The 18,702-nt window shown below is 32.8% G+C and overlaps 1 long non-coding RNA gene across 3 annotated transcripts in view; it reads left to right on the top strand.

Annotated features, from left to right (window-relative positions):
* LOC139750794 (uncharacterized) overlaps positions 1–18,702 on the top strand; it is a 71,293-nt gene that overhangs the window by 45,207 nt on the left and 7,384 nt on the right. The window lies entirely within an intron of this gene.

The following is an 18,702-nucleotide window of genomic DNA, read 5'->3' as shown; positions in this document are numbered from 1 at the left end:
CAGTGCATTGGGTCAGTCGAAATTTTGTTGGCTTCGCAACAAAACTTGAGACAGAAATAACTCAGTCCTGAAGTACAAGGAACATTGCTCGGGGCTGGTCGTGAACACGTATTTCATTCCCTTACTGTGATACACAAACACCGACACACACACACACACACACACACACACACACACACTTACGAAAAAAATCTGATTCTGTGGTTACGTGTATCATCAGAGATTAGAAATGTCATATGGAACGTGAGCTGAAGACTTTATCAGACGCATCAGAAACACTCTGGACGAGACCATATATTGATTTATAGAGCAGCAGGAGAATAAGGTGCATGATGCCCTTTGAACAAAAGCCATTCTCACTCTCCCCGTGACAACCCAGGATATAATGATAGACCTAACACCCGATAGCCAAATGCTCAAGTGTTAGAATTCCGAGTAAATGTACAACCGAGTCCGGCCCATCCGGCCTTTCATGAGGGTCGGGGAGGTACAATGAGAAGAGCCAGTCACTCACCTTTGACAGCTGCTGCCGCCACTGCCAAGATATTCATGAGTTGCTGCATTTCTCTGTCTGTGACGAGAGAGCGATCCTCAGATCTCCTACAGAAGGCAGGTTACACCTGAACCACAGTGATGGCAGGAATACATCATGTGTAATGACAGGATGAGTATTTGATATTTTCATCGCTGTAGAGATCTGAGCGTTAAATTCCGGTTCACGTAAAGATCATGACACGTCCGAGGCAGATAGATGATCTTCAGAAAAAGAAGTTTGAAAATGATGAATTTCACTAGATATAATAACATTATGAAATTTGAAAAGCAAAAGCAAAAAAAAAGAAAAAAAAAAGAATGTCTTTCAAAAGGATCATGTATTCTCCTGCGTTCACCAACGAAGAAGAAAAATGTGGAAAATGCTCTCGGGTTATTTGATCCTGGACACATCACATATCTACTCAGTAGATAGTGTGAAATGAAGCTGCATCAGCATTCCGGGCTTCCCTACCTAGGCCAACATAGACTGGTGGAGACAAATCATTTCTACCCTGAACTGAGTCTTGTGGTATCCTAGTCAGGTGGGGTCATACAGAGGAGAGGAGGAGGAGGAGGAGGTTGAAACAATATTCATACGTATAGGGTAATCAGTTTTTCTTTACCTCGCATGTTTTTTTGATGTGAATAACTGAATCTGGGAGAAGGGAAGTATGGCACCTTAACCTGTTGATGGTGGCATCATGGCACCTTTATCTCTTGATGGTGACATCATGGTACCTTAACCTGTTAATGGTGACATCATGGCACCTTAACCTGTTGATGATGACATCATGGCACCTTAACCTGTTGATGGTGACATCATGACGCCTTAACCTGTTGATGATGACATCATGGTACCTTAGCCTGTTGATGGTGACATCATGGCACCTTAACCTGTTGATGGTGACATCATGGCACCTTAGCCTTTTGATGGTGACATCATGGTACCTTAACCTGTTAATGGTGACATCATGGCACCTTAACCTGTTGATGGTGACATCATGGTACCTTAGCCTGTTGATGGTGACATCATGGTACCTTAGCCTGTTGATGGTGACATCATGGCACCTTAACCTGTTGATGGTGACATCATGGCACCTTAGCCTTTTAATGGTGACATCATGGTACCTTAACCTGTTGATGGTGACATCATGGTACCTTAACCTGTTGATGGTGACATCATGGTACCTTAACCTGTTAATGGTGACATCATGGTACCTTAACCTGTTAATGGTGACATCATGGTACCTTAACCTGTTAATGGTGACATCATGGCACCTTAACCTGTTGATGGTGATATCATGGTACCTTAACCTGTTGATGGTGACATCATGGCACCTTAACCTGTTGATGGTGACATCATGGCACCTTTATCTCTTGATGGTGAAATCATGGTACCTTAACCTGTTAATGGTGACATCATGGCACCTTTATCTCTTGATGGTGACATCATGGTACCTTAACCTGTTAATGGTGACATCATGGCACCTTAACCTGTTGATGGTGACATCATGGTACCTTAACCTGTTGATGGTGACATCATGGCACCTTTATCTCTTGATGGTGAAATCATGGTACCTTAACCTGTTAATGGTGACATCATGGCACCTTTATCTCTTGATGGTGACATCATGGTACCTTAACCTGTTGATGGTGACATCATGGCACCATAGCCTTTTGATGGTGACATCATGGTCCCTTAACCTGTTAATGGTGACATCATGGCACCTTAACCTGTTGATAGTGACATCATGGCACCTTTATCTCTTGATGGTGAAATCATGGTACCTTAACCTGTTAATGGTGACATCATGGCACCTTTATCTCTTGATGGTGACATCATGGTACCTTAACCTGTTGATGGTGACATCATGGCACCATAGCCTTTTGATGGTGACATCATGGTCCCTTAACCTGTTAATGGTGACATCATGGCACCTTAACCTGTTGATGGTGACATCATGGTACCTTAACCTGTTAATGGTGACATCATGGCTCCTTAACCTGTTGATGGTGACAACATGGCACCTTAACCTGTTAATGGTGACATCATGGCACCTTAACCTGTTGATGGTGACATCATGGCACCTTTATCTCTTGATGGTGAAATCATGGTACCTTAACCTGTTAATGGTGACATCATGGCACCTTTATCTCTTGATGGTGACATCATGGTACCTTAACCTGTTGATGGTGACATCATGGCACCATAGCCTTTTGATGGTGACATCATGGTCCCTTAACCTGTTAATGGTGACATCATGGCACCTTAACCTGTTGATGGTGACATCATGGTACCTTAACCTGTTGATGGTGACATCATGGCACCATAGCCTTTTGATGGTGACATCATGGTCCCTTAACCTGTTAATGGTGACATCATGGCACCTTAACCTGTTGATGGTGACATCATGGTACCTTAACCTGTTGATGGTGACATCATGGCACCTTAACCTGTTGATGGTGACATCATGGTACCTTAACCTGTTGATGGTGACATCATGGCACCTTAACCTGTTGATGGTGACATCATGGTACCTTAGCCTGTTGATGGTGACATCATGGCACCTTATATATTGATGATGATATCATAGCACCTTCATCCCTGGATTGTGTTGTTATGGCACTTTAACCTGTTGATGGTGATGTTATGGCAACTTTATCGCTTGATAGTGATGTCGTGGTACCTTTGTCTCTTAATGGCGACATCATAGCACCTTTAGATAGTGACAACATGGCACTTCTACCAACTTGATGGTGACAGGAAAATGATTCGATTCACTGTATCAGGGATTAACGTCATTCCAGTCTGCAGCCAATTTAGCTGCAAAGAATAAAAAAGAAAAAAAATAGCGTAAAATGGTTTCGTTTTGCAATGCTGCTCTTGACTCGTTATAAGCCTCGCCTTTTTAACGTTTTTAGGTAATTCATTATCGGATGCACCTGGCTAGAATAACTATTTTTTTTCTTTTAAAAGTATGAAGAAACAGTAAGCTAATAAAAGCAAAAAGAAGGCAATAATCCCCTAAGGAAATCAACATGCATCTGAAAACAAAATAATCCTTGTCGTAGTGAAATAGTAAAGTGACAGTGTTGTAAAAAAAGAGGGAGAAAAATAGATACTGAAATTTTTAGGGAACGAAATATTTTCCTTCCAAGAACAGGAGGCAGGCAGTTCGGTGCTCGGGCTCGGGCATCGGTGTTCATCATCTATAGGTGAGAGCGTAACAGTAAAGCCATTTACATACGCATACATGCGTAAATCAGCACTCGCTTTTTGTGTACTTTTTCGCACACACACACACACACACACACACACACACACACACACACACACACACACACACACACATTTATATACCAAATGGCATCCTAGCTTCGTCTCTTCGATGTATATCAACTGACTGTTAAATTTCTCTCTTGTGTCTCCCCTGATGATGTGATTATTACACGAAAGTGCACTTGGGAACTTTTCGTGTTTCATTTTCCCCGTGGACTCATAGGAATATATATATATATATATATATATATATATATATATATATATATATATATATATATATATATATACACAGTGGACTGGGGTCGACGTAATGTATGTCAGTGGACTGAACCAGAACATGTGAAGAGGCCGAGGTAAACCATGGAAGGTCTGTGGTGCATGGATGTGGAGAGGGAGCTGTGGTTTCGGTACATTACACATGCAGCTAGAGATTAGATGTGAGCGAGTGCTGGCTTCCCTGACGTTACTTCGCTGAAGTCGGAAAGTGAGATCAAGTATGAAATATTTAGCAGTGTATATATATATATATATATATATATATATATATATATATATATAAGTATATATATATATATATATATATATAAGTATAAAAAAAAAAAAAAAAAAAAAAAAAAAATATATATATATATATATATATATATATATATATATTTTTTTTTTTTTTTTTTTTGCTTTGTCGCTGTCTCCTGCGTTTGCGAGGTAGCGCAAGGAAACAGACGAAAGAAATGGCCCAACCCACCCCCATACACATGTATATACATACGTCCACACACGCAAATATATATACCTACACAGCTTTCCATGGTTTACCCCAGACGCTTCACATGCCCTGATTCAATCCACCGACAGCACGTCAACCCCGGTATACCACATCGATCCAATTCACTCTATTCCTTGCCCTCCTTTCACCCTCCTGCATGTTCAGGCCCCGATCACACAAAATCTTTTTCACTCCATCTTTCCACCTCCAATTTGGTCTCCCACTTCTCCTCGTTCCCTCCACCTCCGACACATATATCCTCTTGGTCAATCTTTCCTCACTCATTCTCTCCATGTGCCCAAACCATTTCAAAACATCCTCTTCTGCTCTCTCAACCACGCTCTTTTTATTTCCACACATCTCTCTTACCCTTACGTTACTTACTCGATCAAACCACCTCACACCACACATTGTCCTGAAACATCTCATTTCCAGCACATCCATCCTCCTGCGCACAACTCTATCCATAGCCCACGCCTCGCAACCATACAACATTGTTGGAACCACTATTCCTTCAAACATACCCATTTTTGCTTTCCGAGATAATGTTCTCGACTTCCACACATTCTTCAAGGCTCCCAGAATTTTCGCCCCCTCCCCCACCCTATGATCCACTTCCGCTTCCATGGTTCCATCCGCTGCCAGATCCACTCCCAGATATCTAAAACACTTTACTTCCTCCAGTTTTTCTCCATTCAAACTTACCTCCCAGTTGACTTGACCCTCAACCCTACTGTACCTAATAACCTTGCTCTTATTCACATTTACTCTTAACTTTCTTCTTTCACACACTTTACCAAACTCAGTCACCAGCTTCTGCAGTTTCTCACATGAATCAGCCACCAGCGCTGTATCATCAGCGAACAACAACTGACTCACTTCCCAAGCTCTCTCATCCCCAACAGACTTCATACTTGCCCCTCTTTCCAAAACTCTTTCATTCACCTCCCTAACAACCCCATCCATAACCTCCCTAACAACCCCATCACACACCCCTGCCGCAAACCTACATTCACTGAGAACCAATCACTTTCCTCTCTTCCTACACGTACACATGCCTTACATCCTCGATAAAAACTTTTCACTGCTTCTAACAACTTTCATACTTGATCGCCGTTTTTAGCGTTAGCGAGGTAGTGCCAGGAACAGACGAAGGAAGTCGGTATCCGCTTACATCCTTCCAATCTTTACAGTGATATCTGGGGGATAAAAATAAATGTAGTTTTAAGATAAAAGCAAAGTAAGCTCATGAAAAAAAAATCATTCGAACAGAATCAAGGCGGTCATTCCCGTGCCACGGAAAATTTAGCTCAACAGAGGAAAAGACTTTTGGTCTTCGTGGTGATGGTCAGAGGGAGCGTCCCAGGAGGGAGTGGTGTGGGCCATAGGTGTGGGTAGGAATGGAGGGAGCAGGGTGGGTGTTGGTAGGGGGAATAACCGGGTCTTTTAAGTGCATGATCGTGTCGTGTCCACAGCCAAGGTACTCGCAGCACCGCTTTACCTCCTAATGTAATATTTGGTACAGCACCTTCTACTTTGCCTCTGCGACGCTTCCTTCCCCTTTGATTTGGATGCTGGCGTACACAAAATATTCCTTTAATTCTGACGATACCTTCCTCGAATCTAAATGCTAACAGGTTTTGAAATATGCAAGGGAAGGGAAGGGATATGGAAACGATTATGGTGGAGGGTCGATATACAGCAGCAAGTATGCCGGCGGTACATAGTAATGTGGTTGGGAAGGCAGGTGGGTCTTTTCCCTGCTAGGTGCTGACGGTTAGGGCCGCCTGCCGCTGGGCGAACTGGAGAAGCGCTGATGTCTGGGGTACCCATGTTCTTAACTGACCTTAGAAAGTTCTTACAGCTGCAGGCCCCCTAGTTGCTGACTGACCTTGGGAGGTGCTGAAGGTTGCGTTCCCCCGGTTGCAATACGTGATCATTTCCATTGTATGTACTGCGAATCATTGGTAATTGAGAGCATTATGGTATATTTTTCGTGATTTTTTTTAAAGTATGGAAATGTTTGAATATCATATTTCAATTTCTCAACAAAAAGTTTTTTGAGCTAAAATGTACCAGCAAGATTTTCCACTGTTTATGGAAAATAAGATTTCCTTTAAAACATCAGTATATGGAGTAACGTTCATGTTAGATATAAATATGAGGTCAAAATATCACTTGGGCGTCTTTATGATATTGAATTAAGGTTTTGAATAATGTCAATTTTAATGTAATGTGTGATAATTTTCATCGTAATTGCATTTTAACTATCGGTAATTCACAGCATTATCATATATTTTTCGTGATAATTTTAAGTATGGAAGTCTTTAAAAATCATATATTTCAGTTTAGAAACAAAAAGTTTTTTGCGCTAAAAATTACCCTGAACTGTTACGTGCAATTTTTCGTACTTTTCATAGGAAAATAGATTTCCTTGAAAAACTCAGTATATGGAATATTTTTCATGCTGAATACAAATCTATGGTCAAAATCCTATTACGACTTATTCATAATCAATTAAGCTTTCGAATTATGTATATTTTCAAGCAATATGTGATTATTTTCATTGTATTTACATGCGTATCTATTGGTAACTGGGACTCAGCATTATGGTATATTTTCCGTGATCATTTTAATTTTGAAATGATTGAATATCATATGTTTCAGTTTATAAAGAAAAGGTTTTTTGGGCTAAAACGTACTGGGAACTATTACTTGCTATTTTTTCCACTATTTCTGGGAAATTAGATTTTCTTTAAAACCTCAGTACATGGAGTAATTATCATGTTGAATATAAATATGAGGTCAAAATATCACTTGGTCGTCTTTATGATATTGAATTAAGGTTTTTAATAATGTCGATTTTAACGTAATGTGTGATAATTTTCATCGTAATTGCTGTTTAATTATCGGTAACTGAGAGCATTATCATATATTTTTCGTGATTATTTTAAGTAAGGAAGTCTTTGAAAATCATTTATTTCAGTTTTGAAACAAAAAGTTTTTTGAGCTAAAAATTTCCCTGAACTATTACCTGCAATTTTTTCCACTTTTCATGGAAATTTAGATTTTCTTTAAAACCTCAGTATATGGAGTAATTTTCATGCTGAATAGAAATCTAAGGTGAAAACATCTCTTGGTCGTCTTTATAATATTCAATTAACCTTTTAAATAACGTCAATTTTAATGCGATATGTGATCATTTGCATCGTAATTCCTGAGTATCTATCGGTAATTATGAGCATTGTCATACATTTTCCGTGATTATTTTAAGTATGGATGTATTTCAATATGATATGTTTCAGTTTTGAAACAAAAATTTTTTTGAGCTAAAAAATACCCTGAACTATTACCTGCAATTTTTCGCACTTTTCATAGAAAAATAGATTTCCTTGAAAACCTCAGTATATGGAATATTTTTCATGCTGAATACAAATCTGTGGTCAAAATGCTATTTCGACTTATTTATAATCAATTAAGCTTTTGAATTATGTCAATTTTCAAGCAATATGTGATCATTTCCATTGTATTTACTGCGTATCTATTGGTAACTGAGAGCATTATGGTATATTTTCCGTGATAATTTTAATTTTGGAAATGTTTGAATATGATATGTTTCAATTTCTAAAGAAAAGGTGTTTTGAGCTAAAACGTACTGGGAACTATTACTTGCTATTTTTTCCACTATTTCTGGGAAATAAGATTTTCTTTAAAACCTCAGTACATGGAGTAATTATTATGTTGAATATAAATATGAGGTCAAAATATCACTTGGTCGTCTTTATGATATTCAATTAAGGTTTTTGATAATGTCAATTTTGACGATATGTTTCATAATTTTCATAGGAATTGCTGTTTAATTATCGGTAACTGAGAGCATTATCATATATTTTTCGTGATTATTTTAAGTATGGAAGTCTTTGAAAATGATTTATTTCCATTTTGAAACAAAAAGTTTTTTGAGCTAAAATTTACCCTGAACTATTACCTGCAATTTTTTCCACTTTTCATGGAAAATTAGATTTTCTTTAAAACCTCAGTATATAGAGTAATTTTCATGCTGAATAGAAATCTAAGGTGAAAACATCTCTTGGTCGTCTTTATAATATTTAATTAATCTTTTAAATAACGTCAATTTTAATGCGATATGTGATCATTTGCATCGTAATTGTTGAGTATCTAACGGTAATTATGAGCATTGTCATACATTTTCCATGATTGTTTTAAATATAGAAGTGTTTGAATATGATATGTTTCAATTTTGAAACAAAAAATTTTTTGAGCTAAAAAATACCCTGAACTATTACCTGCAATTTTTCGCACTTTTCATAGAAAAATAGATTTCCTTGAAAACCTCAGTATATGGAATATTTTTCATGCTGAATACAAATCTGTGGTCAAAATGGTATTTCGACTTATTTATAATCAATTAAGCTTTTGAATTATGTCAATTTTCAAGCAATATGTGATCATTTCCATTGTATTTACTGCGTATCTATTGGTAACTGGGACTCAGCATTATGATATATTTTCCGTGATTCTTTTAATTTTGGAAATGTTTGAATATCATATGTTTCAATTTCTAAAGAAAAGGTTTTTTGAGCTAAAACGTACTGGGAACTATTACTTGCTATTTTTTCCACCATTTCTGGGAAATCAGATTTTCTTTAAAACCTCAGTACATGGAGTAATTATCATGTTGAATATAAATATGAGGTCAAAATATCTCTTGGTCGTCTTTATGATATTGAATTAAGGTTTTTAATAATGTCAATTTTAACGTAATGTGTGATAATTTTCATAGTAATTGCTGTTGAATTATCGGTAACTGAGAGCATTATCATATATTTTGCGTGATTATTTTAAGTATGGAAGTCTTTGAAAATGATTTATTTCCATTTTGAAACAAAAAGTTTTTTGAGCTAAAAATTACCCTGAACTATTACCTGCAATTTTTTCCACTTTTCATGGAAATTTAGATTTTCTTTAAAACCACAGTATATGGAGTAATTTTCATGCTGAATAGAAATCTAAGGTGAAAACATCTCTTGGTCGTCTTTATAATATTCAATTAACCTTTTAAAAAACGTCAATTTTAATGCGATATGTGATCAGTTGCATCGTAATTGCTGAGTATCTATTGGTAATTATGAGCATTGTCATACATTTCCCGTAATTATTTTAAGTATAGAAGTGTTTCAATATGATATGTTTCAATTTTGAAACAAAATTTTTTTGAGCTAAAAAATACCCTGAACTATTACCTGCAGTTTTTCGCACTTTTCTTAGAAAAATAGATTTCCTTAAAAACCTCAGTATATGGAATATTTTTCATGCTGAATACAAATCTGTGGTCAAAATGCTATTTCGACTTATTTATAATCAATTAAGCTTTTGAATTATGTCAATTTTCAAGCAATGTGTGATCATTTCCATTGTATTTACTGCGTATCTATTTAGTAACTGGGACTCAGCATTATGATATATTTCCCGTGATCATTTTAATTTTGAAATGATTGAATATCATATGTTTCAGTTTATAAAGAAAAGGTTTTTTGGGCTAAAACGTACTGGGAACTATTACTTGCTATTTTTTCCACTATTTCTGGGAAATTAGATTTTCTTTAAAACCTCAGTACATGGAGTAATTATCATGTTGAATATAAATATGAGGTCAAAATATCACTTGGTCGTCTTTATGATATTCAATTAAGGTTTTTAATAATGTCGATTTTAACGTAATGTGTGATAATTTTCATCGTAATTGCTGTTTAATTATCGGTAACTGAGAGCATTATCATATATTTTTCGTGATTATTTTAAGTAAGGAAGTCTTTGAAAATCATTTATTTCAGTTTTGAAACAAAAAGTTTTTTGAGCTAAAAATTTCCCTGAACTATTACCTGCAATTTTTTCCACTTTTCATGGAAATTTAGATTTTCTTTAAAACCTCAGTATATGGAGTAATTTTCATGCTGAATAGAAATCTAAGGTGAAAACTTCTCTTGGTCGTCTTTATAATATTCAATTAACCTTTTAAATAACGTCAATTTTCATGCGATATGTGATCATTTGCATCGTAATTGCTGAGTATCTAACGGTAATTATGAGCATTGTCATACATTTTCCATGATTGTTTTAAATATAGAAGTGTTTGAATATGATATGTTTCAATTTTGAAACAAAAATGTTTTTGAGCTAAAAAATACCCTGAACTATTACCTGCAATTTTTCGCACTTTTCATAGAAAAATAGATTTCCTTGAAAACCTCAGTATATGGAATATTTTTCATGCTGAATACAAATCTGTGGTCAAAATGCTATTTCGACTTATTTATAATCAATTAAGCTTTTGAATTATGTCAATTTTCAAGCAATATGTGATCATTTCCATTGTATTTACTGCGTATCTATTGGTAACTGGGACTCAGCATTATGATATATTTTCCGTGATTCTTTTAATTTTGGAAATGTTTGAATATCATATGTTTCAATTTCTAAAGAAAAGGTTTTTTGAGCTAAAACGTACTGGGAACTATTACTTGCTATTTTTTCCACTATTTCTGGGAAATCAGATTTTCTTTAAAACCTCAGTACATGGAGTAATTATCATGTTGAATATAAATATGAGGTCAAAATATCTCTTGGTCGTCTTTATGATATTGAATTAAGGTTTTTAATAATGTCAATTTTAACGTAATGTGTGATAATTTTCATAGTAATTGCTGTTGAATTATCGGTAACTGAGAGCATTATCATATATTTTGCGTGATTATTTTAAGTATGGAAGTCTTTGAAAATGATTTATTTCCATTTTGAAACAAAAAGTTTTTTGAGCTAAAAATTACCCTGAACTATTACCTGCAATTTTTTCCACTTTTCATGGAAATTTAGATTTTCTTTAAAACCTCAGTATATGGAGTAATTTTCATGCTGAATAGAAATCTAAGGTGAAAACATCTCTTGGTCGTCTTTATAATATTCAATTAACCTTTTAAAAAACGTCAATTTTAATGCGATATGTGATCAGTTGCATCGTAATTGCTGAGTATCTATCGGTAATTATGAGCATTGTCATACATTTTCCGTGATTATTTTAAGTATAGAAGTGTTTCAATATGATATGTTTCAATTTTGAAACAAAAATTTTTTTGAGCTAAAAAATACCCTGAACTATTACCTGCAATTTTTCGCACTTTTCATAGAAAAATAGATTTCCTTAAAAACCTCAGTATATGGAATATTTTTCATGCTGAATACAAATCTGTGGTCAAAATGCTATTTCGACTTATTTATAATCAATTAAGCTTTTGAATTATGTCAATTTTCAAGCAATGTGTGATCATTTCCATTGTATTTACTGCGTATCTATTTAGTAACTGGGACTCAGCATTATGATATATTTCCCGTGATCATTTTAATTTTGAAATGATTGAATATCATATGTTTCAGTTTCTAAAGAAAAGGTTTTTTGAGCTAAAACGTACTGGGAACTATTACTTGCTATTTTTTCCACTATTTCTGGGAAATTAGATTTTCTTTAAAACCTCAGTACATGGAGTAATTATCATGTTCAATATAAATATGAGGTCAAAATATCACTTGGTCGTCTTTATGATATTGAATTAAGGTTTTTAATAATATCGATTTTAACGTAATGTGTAATAATTTTCATCGTAATTGCTGTTTAATTATCGGTAACTGAGAGCATTATCATATATTTTTCGTGATTATTTTAAGTAAGGAAGTCTTTGAAAATCATTTATTTCAGTTTTGAAACAAAAAGTTTTTTGAGCTAAAAATTACCCTGAACTATTACCTGCAATTTTTTCCACTTTTCATGGAAATTTAGATTTTCTTTAAAACCTCAGTATATGGAGTAATTTTCATGCTGAATAGAAATCTAAGGTGAAAACATCTCTTGGTCGTCTTTATAATATTCAATTAACCTTTTAGATAACGTCAATTTTAATGCGATATGTGATCATTTGCATCGTAATTGCTGAGTATCTAACGGTAATTATGAGCATTGTCATACATTTTCCATGATTGTTTTAAATATAGAAGTGTTTGAATATGATATGTTTCAATTTTGAAACAAAAATTTTTTTGAGCTAAAAAATACCCTGAACTATTACCTGCAATTTTTCGCACTTTTCATAGAAAAATAGATTTCCTTGAAAACCTCAGTATATGGAATATTTTTCATGCTGAATACAAATCTGTGGTCAAAATGCTATTTCGACTTATTTATAATCAATTAAGCTTTTGAATTATGTCAATTTTCAAGCAATATGTGATCATTTCCATTGTATTTACTGCGTATCTATTGGTAACTGAGAGCATTATGGTATATTTTCCGTGATAATTTTAATTTTGGAAATGTTTGAATATGATATGTTTCAATTTCTAAAGAAAAGGTGTTTTGAGCTAAAACGTACTGGGAACTATTACTTGCTATTTTTTCCACTATTTCTGGGAAATTAGATTTTCTTTAAAACCTCAGTACATGGAGTAATTATCATGTTGAATATAAATATGAGGTCAAAATATCACTTGGTCGTCTTTATGATATTCAATTAAGGTTTTTGATAATGTCAATTTTGACGATATGTTTCATAATTTTCATAGGAATTGCTGTTTAATTATCGGTAACTGAGAGCATTATCATATATTTTTCGTGATTATTTTAAGTATGGAAGTCTTTGAAAATGATTTATTTCCATTTTGAAACAAAAAGTTTTTTGAGCTAAAAATTACCCTGAACTATTACCTGCAATTTTTTCCACTTTTCATGGAAAATTAGATTTTCTTTAAAACCTCAGTATATAGAGTAATTTTCATGCTGAATAGAAATCTAAGGTGAAAACATCTCTTGGTCGTCTTTATAATATTTAATTAACCTTTTAAATAACGTCAATTTTAATGCGATATGTGATCATTTGCATCGTAATTGTTGAGTATCTAACGGTAATTATGAGCATTGTCATACATTTTCCATGATTGTTTTAAATATAGAAGTGTTTGAATATGATATGTTTCAATTTTGAAACAAAAAATTTTTTGAGCTAAAAAATACCCTGAACTATTACCTGCAATTTTTTTGCACTTTTCATAGAAAAATAGATTTCCTTGAAAACCTCAGTATATGGAATATTTTTCATGCTGAATACAAATCTGTGGTCAAAATGCTATTTCGACTTATTTATAATCAATTAAGCTTTTGAATTATGTCAATTTTCAAGCAATATGTGATCATTTCCATTGTATTTACTGCGTATCTATTGGTAACTGGGACTCAGCATTATGATATATTTTCCGTGATTCTTTTAATTTTGGAAATGTTTGAATATCATATGTTTCAATTTCTAAAGAAAAGGTTTTTTGAGCTAAAACGTACTGGGAACTATTACTTGCTATTTTTTCCACTATTTCTGGGAAATCAGATTTTCTTTAAAACCTCAGTACATGGAGTAATTATCATGTTAAATATAAATATGAGGTCAAAATATCTCTTGGTCGTCTTTATGGTATTGAATTAAGGTTTTTAATAATGTCAATTTTAACGTAATGTGTGATAATTTTCATAGTAATTGCTGTTGAATTATCGGTAACTGAGAGCATTATCATATATTTTGCGTGATTATTTTAAGTATGGAAGTCTTTGAAAATGATTTATTTCCATTTTGAAACTAAAAGTTTTTTGAGCTAAAGATTACCCTGAACCTGCAATTTTTTCCACTTTTCATGGAAATTTAGATTTTCTTTAAAACCTCAGTATATGGAGTAATTTTCATGCTGAATAGAAATCTAAGGTGAAAACATCTCTTGGTCGTCTTTATAATATTCAATTAACCTTTTAAAAAACGTCAATTTTAATGCGATATGTGATCAGTTGCATCGTAATTGCTGAGTATCTATTGGTAATTATGAGCATTGTCATACATTTTCCGTGATTATTTTAAGTATAGAAGTGTTTCAATATGATATGTTTCAATTTTGAAACAAAATTTTTTTTGAGCTAAAAAATACCCTGAACTATTACCTGCAGTTTTTCGCACTTTTCATAGAAAAATAGATTTCCTTAAAAACCTCAGTATATGGAATATTTTTCATGCTGAATACAAATCTGTGGTCAAAATGCTATTTCGACTTATTTATAATCAATTAAGCTTTTGAATTATGTCAATTTTCAAGCAATGTGTGATCATTTCCATTGTATTTACTGCGTATCTATTTAGTAACTGGGACTCAGCATTATGATATATTTCCCGTGATCATTTTAATTTTGAAATGATTGAATTTCATATGTTTCAGTTTATAAAGAAAAGGTTTTTTGGGCTAAAACGTACTGGGAACTATTACTTGCTATTTTTTCCACTATTTCTGGGAAATTAGATTTTCTTTAAAACCTCAGTACATGGAGTAATTATCATGTTCAATATAAATATGAGGTCAAAATATCACTTGGTCGTCTTTATGATATTGAATTAAGGTTTTTAATAATGTCGATTTTAACGTAATGTGTGATAATTTTCATCGTAATTGCTGTTTAATTATCGGTAACTGAGAGCATTATCATATATTTTTCGTGATTATTTTAAGTAAGGAAGTCTTTGAAAATCATTTATTTCAATTTTGAAACAAAAAGTTTTTTGAGCTAAAAATTACCCTGAAAAATTAACCTGCAATTTTTTCCACTTTTCATGGAAATTTAGATTTTTAAAACCTCAGTATATGGAGTAATTTTCATGCTGAATAGAAATCTAAGGTGAAAACATCTCTTGGTCGTCTTTATAATATTCAATTAACCTTTTAAATAACGTCAATTTTAATGCGATATGTGATCATTTGCATCGTAATTGCTGAGTATCTATCGGTAATTATGAGCATTGTCATACATTTTCCGTGATTATTTTAAGTATGGATGTGTTTCAATATGATATGTTTCAGTTTTGAAACAAAAATTTTTTTGAGCTAAAAAATACCCTGAACTATTACCTGCAATTTTTCGCACTTTTCATAGAAAAATAGATTTCCTTGAAAACCTCAGTATATGGAATATTTTTCATGCTGAATACAAATCTGTGGTCAAAATGCTATTTCGACTTATTTATAATCAATTAAGCTTTTGAATTATGTCAATTTTCAAGCAATATGTGATCATTTCCATTGTATTTACTGCGTATCTATTGGTAACTGAGAGCATTATGGTATATTTTCCGTGATAATTTTAATTTTGGAAATGTTTGAATATGATATGTTTCAATTTCTAAAGAAAAGGTGTTTTGAGCTAAAACGTACTGGGAACTATTACTTGCTATTTTTTCCACTATTTCTGGGAAATTAGATTTTCTTTAAAACCTCAGTACATGGAGTAATTATCATGTTGAATATAAATATGAGGTCAAAATATCACTTGGTCGTCTTTATGATATTCAATTAAGGTTTTTAATAATGTCAATTTTGACGATATGTTTCATAATTTTCATAGGTAATTGCTGTTTAATTATCGGTAACTGAGAGCATTATCATATATTTTTCGTGATTATTTTAAGTATGGAAGTCTTTGAAAATCACTTATTTCAATTTTAAAACAAAAAGTTTTTTGAGCTAAAAATTACCCTGCAATTTTTTCCACTTTTCATGGGAAATTAGATTTTCCTTAAAACCTCAGTATATAGAGTAATTTTCATGTTGAATAGAAATCTACGGTGAAAACATCTCTTGGTCGTCTTTATATTTAATTAACCTTTTAAATAACGTCAATTTTAATGCGATATGTGATCATTTGCATCGTAATATCTGAGTATCTAACGGTAATTATGAGCATTGTCATACATTTTCCATGATTGTTTTAAATATAGAAGTGTTTGAATATGATATGTTTCAATTTTGAAACAAAAATTTTTTTGAGCTAAAAGATACCCTGAACTATTACCTGCAATTTTTCGCACATTTCATAGAAAAATAGATTTCCTTGAAAACCTCAGTATATGGAATATTTTTCATGCTGAATACAAATCTGTGGTCAAAATGCTATTTCGACTTATTCATAATCAATTAAGCTTTTGAATTATGTCAATTTTCAAGCAATATGTGATCATTTCCATTGTATTTACTGCGTATCTATTGGTAACTGGGACTCAGCATTATGGTATATTTTCCGTGACTATTTTAATTTTGGAAATGTTTGAATATCATATGTTTCAATTTCTAAAGAAAAGGTTTTTTGAGCTAAAACGTACTGGGAACTATTACTTGCTATTTTTTCCACTATTTCTGGGAAATTAGATTTTCTTTAAAACCTCAGTACATGGAGTAATTATCATGTTGAATATAAATATGAGGTCAAAATATCACTTGGTCGTCTTTATGATATTGAATTAAGGTTTTTAATAATGTCAATTTTGACGTAATGTGTGATAATTTTCATCGTAATTGCTGTTTAATTATCGGTAACTGAGAGCATTATCATATATTTTTCGTGATTATTTTAAGTATGGAAGTCTTTGAAAATGATTTATTTCAATTTTGAAACAAAAAGTTTTTTGAGCTAAAAATTACCCTGAACTATTACCTGCAATTTTTTCCACTTTTCATGGAAATTTAGATTTTCTTTAAAACCTCAGTATATGGAGTAATTTTCATGCTGAATAGAAATCTAAGGTGAAAACATCTCTTGGTCGTCTTTATAATATTCAATTAACCTTTTAAAAAACGTTAATTTTAATGCGATATGTGATCAGTTGCATCGTAATTGCTGAGTATCTATCGGTAATTATGAGCATTGTCATACATTTTCCCTGAATATTTTAAGTATTGAAGTGTTTCAATATGATATGTTTCAATTTTGAAACAAAAATTTTTTTGAGCTAAAAATTTTTCGCACTTTTCATAGAAAAATAGATTTCCTTGAAAACCTCAGTATATGGAATATTTTTCATGCTGAATACAAATCTGTGGTCAAAATGCTATTTCGACTTATTTATAATCAATTAAGCTTTTGAATTATGTCAATTTTCAAGCAATGTGTGATCATTTCCATTGTATTTACTGCGTATCTATTGGTAACTGGGACTCAGCATTATGATATATTTTCCGTGATTCTTTTAATTTAGAAATGTTTGAATATCATATGTTTCACTTTCTAAAGAAAAGGTTTTTTTGAGCTAAAACGTTCTGGGAACTATTACTTGCTATTTTTTCCACTATTTCTGGGAAATCAGATTTTCTTTAAAACCTCAGTACATGGAGTAATTATCATGTTGAATATAAATATGAGGTCAAAATATCACTTGGTCGTCTTTATGATATTGAATTAAGGTTTTTAATAATGTCAATTTTAACGTAATGTGATAATTTTCATAGTAATTGCTGTTGAATTATCGGTAACTGAGAGCATTATCATATATTTTTCGTGATTATTTTAAGTATGGAAGTCTTTGAAAATCATTCATTTCAATTTTGAAACAAAAAGTTTTTTGAGCTAAAAATTTCCCTTCAATTTTTTCCACTTTTCATGGAAATTTAGATTTTCTTTAAAACGTCAGTATATGGAGTAATTTTCATGCTGAATAGAAATCTAAGGTGAAAACATCTCTTGGTCGTCTTTATAATATTCAATTAACCTTTTAAATAATGTCAATTTTAATGCGATATGTGATCATTTGCATCGTAATTTCTGAGTATCTATCGGTAATTATGAGCATTATCATACATTTTCCGTGATTATTTTAGGTATGGATGTGTTTCAATATGATATGTTTCAGTTTTGAAACAAAAATTTTTTTTGAGCTAAAAAATACCCTGCAATTTTTCGCACTTTTCATAGAAAAATAGATTTCCTTGAAAACCTCAGTATATGGAATATTTTTCATGCTGAATACAAATCTGTGGTCAAAATGCTATTGCGACTTATTTATAATCAATTAAGCTTTTGAATTATGTCAATTTTCAAGCAATATGTGATCATTTCCATTGTATCTATTGGTAACTGAGAGCATTATGGTATATTTTCCGTGTTAATTTTAACTTTGGAAATGTTTGAATATCATATGTTTCAATTTCTAAAGAAAAGGTTTTTGAGCCAAAAAGTACTGGGAACTATTACTTGCTAGTT

This window comes from Panulirus ornatus, chromosome 10 (assembly GCF_036320965.1).
Source record: "Panulirus ornatus isolate Po-2019 chromosome 10, ASM3632096v1, whole genome shotgun sequence".
Classification (NCBI taxonomy): Eukaryota; Metazoa; Arthropoda; class Malacostraca; order Decapoda; family Palinuridae; genus Panulirus; species Panulirus ornatus.
This window is presented reverse-complemented; position numbering and strand designations above follow the sequence as displayed.